Below are 11,247 nucleotides of genomic sequence, written 5' to 3'. Positions count from 1 at the left end.
GCCTTGGACTGTTTTACCATTTGTTACCTGATATGAGATGAAATAAAATAGGAAATAACAATATTAGTATCAAAATCTTTCCACTGCCCAAAAACTGGTTGAATGAACGTTGTTTGCATATAATTTCAACCCCAAAAATCTATTTGATGACATTGATTCAATGTGGGAAACTGGTTGGATTTGTAGTCATCAATGTAAGGGAATTTCATATTTTTTTCACCCAATGTTTAACCTAAATCAAATGTCATGGTGACATTTTTTGTTGATTTCACATTGAATTCAAATTAGCTGACAACATAACTAAATGTATATAAAAATAGACATTGAACTGACTTCTGTGCCCAGTGGGATCCTTAGTAGCCTATACAAACCTAACCGTTTATAACCTCAGCCCATTTTTTTATTTTATTTTATTTCACCTTTATTTAACCAGGTAGGCTAGTTGAGAACAAGTTCTCATTTGCAACTGCGACCTGGCCAAGATAAAGCATAGCAGTGTGAACAGACAACACAGAGTTACACATGGAGTAAACAAGTAACAAGTCAATAACACAGTAGAAAAAAGGAGAGTCTATATACATTGTGTGCAAACATTGTGTGCAAAAGTCATGAGGAGGTAGGCGAATATTTACAATTTTGCAGATTAACACTGGAGTGATAAATGATCAGATGGTCATGTACAGGTAGAGATATTGGTGTGCAAAACAGCAGAAAAGTAAATAAATAAAAACAGTATGGGGATGAGGTAGGTAAAAATGGGTGGGCTATTTACCGATAGACTATGTACAGCTGCAGCGATCGGTTAGCTGCTCAGATAGCAGATGTTTGAAGTTGGTGAGGGAGATAAAAGTCTCCAACTTCAGCGATTTTTGCAATTCGTTCCAGTCACAGGCAGCAGAGAACTGGAACGAAAGGCGGCCAAATGAGGTGTTGGCTTTAGGGATGATCAGTGAGATACCTAACCGTTTATAACCTCAGCCTATACAAACCTAACCGTTTAGTTTATAACCTCAGCCTATACAAACCTAACCGTTTATAACCTCAGCCTATACAAACCTAACCGTTTATAACCTCAGCCTATACAAACCTAACCGTTTATAACCTCAGCCTATACAAACCTAACCGTTTAGAATCTCAGCCTATACAAACCTAACCGTTTATAACCTCATAACTTTTATAACCTCAGCCTATACAAACCTAACCGTTTATAACCTCAGCCTATACAAACCTAACTCAGCCTATACAAACCTAACCGTTTAGAATCTCAGCCTATACAAACCTAACCGTTCATAACTTCAGCCTATACAAACCTAACCCCTAGAATCTCAGCCTATACAAACCTAATAATCTAGAATCTCAGCCTATACAAACCTAACCCCTTTAGAATCTAGCCTAGTGGTTAGAGCGTTAATAACTGACAAGGTCAGCTGTCGTTCTGAACAGGCACTGTTCCTAGGCCGTCATTGAAAATAAGAATTTGTTCTTAACTGACTTGCCTGGTAAAATAAATGTAAAAAATTAAAAATCTCAGCTTATACAAACCTAACCCCTAGAATCTCAGCCTATACAAACCTAAACCTTTAGAATCTCTTGCAATAACTACGAATAGCCGAGGCATTCCTTTCATCATCACTCAGTCAGAAGTACAACAAGTATTGCATGGTCATATATCAGTGATGTATGTTTTTTTATACATTTAGCTTTATAAGACTAACCCATCACACCTCTTTTTTTAAATCCATTCACGTAACACAGATCTTATGCTGCTTCATATGCCTATGGACAACAATGCAAACTAAACTGGCTTTGTATTAGATGTAAGATGGAGACGGTGGGTAGGGTGAACATCTTCCCACTCGACTTGACATTTTTAATGTCTATTTTTGCGTGAATTATTACTTTGTTTGCTCCTGTATTTCTACCGAGCTCATTTAGTTTAGAGTTTTTTATTCCGATTTTTTACTATTTCTTATTGTTGTCGCATTATCGAGCGGGAACCTGCAAGTAAGCGTTTCATTGGACTGTGTGCATACTACAGTATGTGTATCCTGTGCGTACGACAAATCAACTTTGAACTTGTACTAGTGGTCTGCAGAAGCCCACAGTCAGTTCACTATTCCAGGGCACCAAACTGGCTTTAGCTGAGCATGAGGACCAACCTTTTATTGGCATTGATGGTAGACTATCATAGCAAACATTCTACTCTGTATAAGCTGTGCGGGCCAGATAAACAAGGCATGGATGTTCATTGAATGAGCGTTATCTTAACAACCTTTGAAACTGCTATCATTGCACCACATTTATCCTGACAGAGGTTGCCGTCGAGATTACAGGGCCATAACGACTTTATCTAAGAACCTCTGCATTTACTGCCACAATTATTCAGCTAGGTAATTTATGATAGCAGGCTTAGAACAAGATAGTAGAATATAATTATTACATTCTATTAGAAGGGACATCTGTAAGAGCAACTATAAGCACAGTGACAAATGACAGGGTAACACTGTCAGGGGTATTTCCACTGTCGTACTACAGCACATGGGGTAAAATTGCCATAAGCTATAAATATTTAGTTAGCCAATCACCACTTCATCAGATGTTGGCCTGAGTTCGAAGGTCAAGTTGTTTGATCTGCTCCATCCAGCTGTCCCTGTGATTGAGCATTGCTCAGAACCAGCAGGGAAGGTTTTCCCACTAAAACCGAACATATGGCTGAATGGTGACCCCCTCCCTCACTTTTTACTGATTGATCTCCACTGTGACAAGTAGCATTGCAACCACGCATCTGTTGGAGACCAGGTGACGTCTTCGACTTCAGAAGAGATTTGAATTCCCCTTTTCCCTATAAGTTTATCAACATGTAGAGATAACAGAAGCAAAGCAACAGAAGTTGTATTCACCCTGCACTTGAATAACCTCTTGAATGGTAGGATCCCCACTGGGAACAGAAGTCAGTTCAACATCTAGTTTTGATTTACATTTGGTTGAGTTGTCAACGTGAAATAAACAAAAAAGGTCACCATGTCATTGAATTTGGGTTAAAAGTTGGGTGAAAAAAAATACAAAATTCCCATACGTAAGTTTTCCACTTTGATTTAACGTCATCACATTGAATTTTGGGGTTGAAATGACGTGGAAATAACGTTGATTCAACCAGTTTTTGCCCAGATGGGTGTTGGCGATAAGGAGACTTTAGGATGAGATACGGTCACATACAGTGCCTTGCAAAAGTATTGATCCCCTTGGTATTTTTCCTATTTTGTTCCATTACAACCTGTAATTTAAATAGATTTTTATTTGGATTTCATGTAACAGACATACACAAAATAGTCCAAATTGGGGAAGTGAAATGAAAAAATGACTTGTTTAAAAAATGTAAAAAAAATGTAAACCAGAAAAGTGGTGATTGCATATGTATTCACCCCCTTTGCTACGAAGCTCCTAAATAAGATCTGGTGCTACCAATTACCTTTAGAAGTCACATAATTAGCTAAATGAAGTCCACATGTGTGCAATCTAAGTGTCACATGATCTCAGTATATACTGTTCTGTATACCTCAGTATACCTGTTCTGAAAGGCCTCAGAGTCTGCAACACCGCTAAGAAAGGGGCACCACCAAGGAAGCGGCACCATGAAGAACCAAGGAGCTATCCAAACAGGTTAGGGACAAAGTTCTTGAGAAGTACAAATCAGGGTTGGGTTATAGAAAAATATCAGAAACTTTGAACATCTCACGGAGCACCATTAAATCCATTATTAAAAAATGGAAAGAATATGGCACCACAAAAAACCTGCCAAGATAGGGCCGCCCACCAAAACTCAAAGACCAGGCAAGGAGGGCATTTATCAGAGAGGCAACAAAGAGACCAAAAATAACCTTGAAGGCGCTGCAAAGCTCCCCGATGGAGAGTGGAGTATCTGTCCACAGGACCACTTTCAGCCGTACACTCCACAGAGCTGGGCTTTACAGAAGAGTGGCAAGAACACTTTTGGTGTTCGCCAAAAGGCATGTGGGAGACTCCTCCAAAATATGGAAGAAAGTACTCTGGTCAGATGAGATTAAAATTGAGCTTTTTGGCCATCAAGGAAAACGCTATGTCTGGCGCAAACCCAGCACCTCTCATCACCCCAAGAATACGACCTCCACAGTGAAGCATGGAGGTGGCAGCATCATGCTGTGTGGATGTTTTTCATCGACAGGGACTGGGAAACTGGTCAGAATTGAAGGAATGATGGATGGCGCTAATTACAGGGAAATTCTTGAGGGAAACTGTTTGTCTTCCAGAGATTTGAGACTGGGACAGAGGTTCACCTTCCAGCAGGACAATGATCCTAAGCATACTGCTAAAGCAACACTTGAGTGTTTTAAGGGGATACATATAAATGTATTGGAATGGCCTAGTCAAAGCCCAGACTTCAATCCAATTGAGAATCTGTGGTATGACTTAAAGATCGCAGGACACCAGAGGAAACAATCCAATTTGAAGGAGCTCGAGCAGTTTTGCCTTTTGCAAAATGTGATGTGCCAAGCTGATAGAGACATTCCCCAAAGACTTGTAGCTGTAAAAGGTGGCTCTACAAAGTATTGACTTTGGGTGGGGGGGTGAATAGTTCTGCATGCTTTTGTTTTGTCTTATTTCTTATTTGTTTCGCAATTTTTTAAAAAGTGGTAGGCATGTCGTGTAAATCAAATGATACAAATCGCCCAAAAATCAATTTTAATTCCAGGTTGTAAGGCAACAAAATAGGAAAAATGCCAAGGGGGGTGAATACTTTCACAAGCCACTGTAGGAAGACTGAACCAGGCCAGCATTTGGTAACACATATCTGTGAAGTGTAAATAATGTAAATAAGGACACGACCAGAGCAACCTCGGTTCCAACGACTCACAGTGGAGTTCTCTGCATCCTCAACTGATATCTTCTTTGTGTGGAATTTATGTTTGCGAATCAGTGGGTCCAACTATTATCTCCTTCAGATGCCGTTAAGCAACACAAAATCGTCCTTCTTGCTATTTTTTTTAAACCTTTCTTAACAACACTCTTGCACTGGTTCTATGCACAATCACTAGACTCAACCCACACTGACACTCCAACATACACACGCAACACACACATGCGTATTTATGCCAGACACATACTCAGACATCGAGACACTTTCACACTCTTCACATAAGCTGCTGCTGCTACCCTGATTGCCTAATCACTTTTACCCATATCTACATGTACATACTGTATTCCCTCAATGACCTGAACTACCTCATACCCCTGCACATTGACTCAGTACCGGTACTCCTTTGTATATAGCTTCCTTATTTTAATTTTGTGTTACTATTTCCTTTTTTTTTGTGCAAATAATTGTCTTACTTTTTTAACTCTGCATTGTTGGGAATGGGCTCGTAAGTAAGCTGTAAAGTCTGTTGTATTTGGCACGTGACCCACACATTTGATTTTAATCTACGCATTACTTTTTTAAATCAATCTGATTTTTTCCATTTCTTGAAGTCTGAGTACTCGAGATACAAGAACTCAAATGTATACGCCAGAGATGCTGTTTATTTAGCTGTGTAGATGTTGTTATTACATTTCCAAGGCCCGTGTTTGTGTACTAGTGCCTATCACTGCCGGGAATTAGGGGGCATTCACCTAGGACCTCGACCAAACCACCTACACAATACTTAGTACAGAAAATAAAGATAAAGCCGTGTCCAATTCAGGGGCCAAAATACAGCAATGCAAAATTCATATACTGTTCCATTTTTTTTTTTGCTATCTAGAACCAGGAGAATCCTTTGAAGAACCCTTTTGGGTTCCATGTAGAACCCTTTGTTTTTTTTACAGAGAGTTCTACATGGAACCCAAAATGGTTCTACTATGGGGAAAGCTACAGAACCCATTGGGAAGCTTTTTTTCTAAGAGTGTGGATGCCATCTCTCCATTTTGGAAACAATTTGGCAAACTTTGCCACAGATCTTACACAACCGTGACATTGACCATCAGTCATTGACCTTCAGATTTGACCGATACTAGATCAGGGATATGCTGAAAATACCCGTGGAGGGTTAACATTAACGCACTTTTTTTTTTTTTACAGGCATTAAACAAATAAACATCTACCACACAAACTGAACCAGTCATGCCAACTGGGTGTGAGGCTTTCATTCCATCAGAGTGATCTAGGCTATTTCAAGATCTTTATCTATTTCTCATAGCAACAGAGGACTGCAAAGCCAAGAATTGAATTACTGTGTAGATTAGGCTACTGTGTAGATAACATCTCACGTTCAAGTTCCTGGAGGACATGTTCAAAGACAGCTACACAATCATAATAGTTCTGAAAATCTGATTGGCATTCATGCCTAAATTCTCGGCTGCCTTGACATACAATGTCACGCTGGTATAAAGGATATGGAGACAGGCGCAGGAATACACAATATGGGTTTTCAAATACACCCAAAACAAATACATATACAAAAACACTGGGCTGTACCCAAACAAAAGAGCGAGGGTAAACCTTGTTAAACGACACGGGACGATACCCGTAATACACAATATATATGGCACGCAGCATAACAGCTGCACCAACGCATAGGCACTCACATGACCAACGGACATGGGAACAATAACCGACAAAGACAACAGAGGACACATATATAACATACTTATCAGGGGAAATGGGAACCAGGTGTGTGTAATCAGACAAGACAGCCCGGGGTTGGTGATAATGAATCCCGTTCAGTGAAGCCTAGAAAGCCTGCGACGTAGACCTCCGGAACTGGTGAACAGAATGAGCAGCAGTACCGGGGGATCCGTGACAAACAAGGCCTATAAACAATTAGCTCATTGATTTGTCTTCTGTAATTTTAGGAGGGTCTTACGGTATAAATGGCCGGTGGGTGTTTTTTTTTCCAGAGAAACAAGGCATTGATGGAAAGTGATGATGACACAGGAGCATCTCTCAGATTTTCATTAGGAGCAAAGCCAATGAATATGCTTTCGCAATGATTTCGCTCAGCGGCGAAAGCAGAGGACTTCTCTGATTGATTTGCTGCCACCTTATGGAAAATGCATGTGTTGAATTAGGGGCCAAACATACTGCATGTAGCAATACCCTGCAAAAGAAAAACTACATAGACCAGCATACATTTCAAGCTTGTCCATGCTGGTCAGTGCTGGTCTGATGCTGGTCAAGTTGGTTGGAACAGCATTGCCTGGTCTATGCTGTTTTTTTCAGTAGATATTGTGACAATGTTTTTGAAATCAGATGATACTTTAAAACTATATTATTGTTATTATTGAAAAGGAAGCACCAATTCATGGATTCAGAAAAGACAAACCAATCTATAGTGTTGCAATGTAGAATATACTGTAAAAAAAAAGGCATCATTTTGGTGACAAATTAATGGAGGCTAAACTGAGTGCATATACCTTTTGGTTGCTGTCGAAAACATCACTTTACCCACAACAAAGCAGGATGCATTCGTCAAGGAACCACATAATTTAGAAGACGTTTTATGACAACTGTTTGACACCTCCTCATACTGGAAGGCTCCTATTGTTGTTGCACTGTTGTTGATGTCATGTGGAAGTGGCACTGCAATTAATGTATTAATTGCATGCAAAATAGAGTCTTCAATTGTAACTAATCTGACCTGTGTTTAAGAGAGAAACACTGCCACTACCTCACTCTCTAACCAAGGTGCATGAATTGAACTAACACTTGGATAAAGGTTGGGTTTTAAAGAAAGAGAAAATACATTTTCGAATGGCCTACTATGGGCTCAGGGACCAATCACAGTGGTAATACAAAAACCCCTGATGTGATTGGTTACATTGCAGAAATCCGACCAATCATTTGTTACATGGACTGACCAATAGATTGTGGTTACATGTGTTTTTCTACGTTTATTCATGTTTTATTACATTTTCGGCCAAATGCATTCATGTTTCCAATGAGAATGTGGAAATATGAAAGCACTAGCATATTACACTATAAGATTACCTGCTAATGGGATTATACTGTACTAGTTAATAAATTACAGTACTGTAAATAATTTGAGGGGCGGGGATTAGGTCCAATGAGAGGTGTCCTCTGCATCACAGTTGTCCAATCTACTAGTACTGCGATATTTCTGAGTGACTTTCAGCTCATACAAGGAGAAGACTGATCAGAGATGCAGCCAAGAGGCCCATGATCACTCTGGATGAACTGCAGAGATCTACAGCTGAGGTGGGAGACTCTGTCCATAGGACAACAATCAGTCGTATATTGCACAAATCTGGCCTTTATGGAAGAGTGGCAAGAAGAAAGCCATTTCTTAAAGATATCCATAAAAAGTGTAGTTTAAATTTTGCCACAAGCCACCTGGGAGACACACCAAACATGTGGAAGAAGGTGCTCTGGTCAGATGAAACCAAAATTGAACTTTTTGGCAACAATGCAAAACGTTATGTTTGGCGTAAAAGCAACACAGCTGAACACACCATCCCCACTGTCAAACATGGTGGTGGCAGCATCATGGTTTGGGCCTGCTTTTCTTCAGCAGGGACAGGGAAGATGGTTAAAATTGATGGGAAGATGGATGGAGCCAAATACAGGACCATTCTGGAAGAAAACCTGATGGAGTCTGCAAAAGACCTGAGACTGGGACGGAGATTTGTCTTCCAACAAGACAATGATCCAAAACATAAAGCAAAATCTACAATGGAATGGTTCAAAAATAAACATATCCAGGTGTTAGAATGGCCAAGTCAAAGTCCAGACCTGAATCCAATCGAGAATCTGTGGAAAGAACTGAAAACTGCTGTTCACAAATGCTCTCCATCCAACCTCACTGAGCTCGAGCTGTTTTGCAAGGAGGAAAAAAAATTCAGTCTCTCGATGTGCAAAACTGATAGAGACATACCCCAAGCGACTTACAGCTGTAATCGCAGCAAAAGGTGGCGCTACAAAGTATTAACTTAAGGGGGCTGAATAATTTTGCACGCCCAATTTTTCAGTTTTTGATTTGTTAAAAAAGTTTGAAATATCCAATAAATGTCGTTCCACTTCATGATTGTGTCCCACTTGTTGTTGATTCTTCACAAAAAAATACAGTTTTATATCTTTATGTTTGAAGCCTGAAATGTGGCAAAAGGTCGCAAAGTTCAAGGGGGCCGAATACTTTCGCAAGGCACTGTATACACTTTCTATATATATATACACGCCCCCATTATATATATATATATATATATATATATTTTAGCAAAGTATAAGGGAAATACATACCGCACCAACAGATGCACAGATGATGCAATCTCTATTGCACTCCACACTGCCCTTTCACACCTGGACAATAGGAACACCTATGTGAGAATGCTATTCATTGACTACAGCTCAGCAGCGTTCAACACCATAGTGCCCTCAAAGCTCATCACTAAGCTAAGGACTCATCACTAACCCTGGGATTTAAACACCTCCCTCTGCAACTGGATCCTGGACTTCCTGACGGGCCGCCCCCAGGTGGTAAGCGGAGGTAACAACACATCCAACACGCCGATCCTCAACAGGAAGGCCCCTCAGGGGTGCTTGCTCAGTCCCCTCCTGTACTCCCTGTTCACTCATGACTACAAGGCCAGGCACGACTCCAACACCATCATTAAGTTTACTGATGACACAACAGTGGTAGTAGGCCTGATCACCAACAACGATAAGACAGCCTATAGGGAGGAGGTCAGAGACCTGACTGTGTGGTGCAAGGACAACAACCTATCCTCAATGTTATCAAGACAAAGGAGATGATTGTGGACTACAGGAAAAGGAGGACCGAGCACGCCCCCATTCTCATCGACAGGGCTGTCGTGGAGCAGGTTGAGAGCTTCAAGTTCCTTGGCGTCCACATCACCAACAAACTAACATGGTCCAAGCACACCAATACAGTAGTGAAGAGGGCACAACAAAACCTATTCCCTCTCAGGAGACTGAAATTATTTAGCATGAGTCCTCAGATCCTCATAATGTTTTACAGCTGCACCATCGAGAGCATCCTGATGGGTTGCAACACTGTCTGGTATGGCAACTGTTCGGCCTCCGACCGAAACCCACTACAGAGGGTAGTGCGTACGGCCCAGTACATCACCGGAGCCAAGCTTCCTGCCATTCAGGACCTCTATACCAGGCGGTGTCATAGGAAGGCCCTAAAAATTGTCAACGACTCCAGCCACCCTAGTCATAGACTGTTCTCTCTGCTACCACACGGCAAGTGGTACCGGAGCGCCATGTCTAGGTCCAAGAGGCTTCTAAACAGCTTCTATCCCCAAGCAATAAGACTCCTGAACAGCTAATCAAATGGATACACCCCCCCCCCCCCCCCCCCCCACCACCACACCACTCTGTTATTATCTACACATACTCACTTTAATAACTCTTGTAAGTTTGTAAGTAAGCATTTCACTGTAAGGTTTACACCTGTTGTATATTCGGCGCATGTGACAAATACAATTGGATTTGATTTAATTTTATACTCCAGTGTAGTAGGTAGCGGTAATGCAACATATGTTGGATGCCAACCGCCGTTAATCCTCATTGAAGAAGAAGAAGAAGAAGAAGCAGTCTACGTGGTTGCTAGGGTGTTAGAACCAGATACTGAATAAAGCGTCCCTGGAAGCTCCATCAGCGGATTCTGTTTTGATATGTTGTGGTTGTTTAGGTAGCAGACCCAGTGCAACTGTTATACTCATTTGTAAGGGAAAATGTCGATTATAATCGCACTTGATTGATCTTACCCTTACTGGGACAAGAGAAGAACTTGTAGTTAGAAAGGTAAATCGTATAATTTGTTTGTCCAAGTTTAAGTTTCTAGCTAGCTAATATGCTAACGATAGCTAACTACAGTAACAACTAGCTAACGTTTTCCTCTGAGATGACACCACCCTGCCTTGATCTGTCAGGGAATTTAACGTTAGCCAGCTATCTAGCTAGTTATTCTAATTTAAACGGCCAACTAGCTAATGTAGCTAACTAGCTCGTTAGGTAGCTAAACTGACGTTAGCCAACTACATTAACGTACTAGCTAGCTAAAAAGCAAAGTTAAAACTACTATACTGTCGTTTTAACTCGCTAAGTTAACTAATTCATGTTAACTCCCGCTACCCCGTGTAGTTTTATATTGAAAAGGTTTCCCCTTTTAACTGTGGTAAAGGGTTCTTCATTGTGACTAGATACACTTAGCTAGCTAGCTACCCAACTATTATAGCTAACGTTAACGT

Source organism: Oncorhynchus clarkii, chromosome 27 (assembly GCF_045791955.1).
Source record: "Oncorhynchus clarkii lewisi isolate Uvic-CL-2024 chromosome 27, UVic_Ocla_1.0, whole genome shotgun sequence".
In the NCBI taxonomy this organism is placed as follows: Eukaryota; Metazoa; Chordata; class Actinopteri; order Salmoniformes; family Salmonidae; genus Oncorhynchus; species Oncorhynchus clarkii.
The sequence above is the reverse complement of the archived record's forward strand: the minus strand, read 5'-3'. Positions refer to the sequence as shown.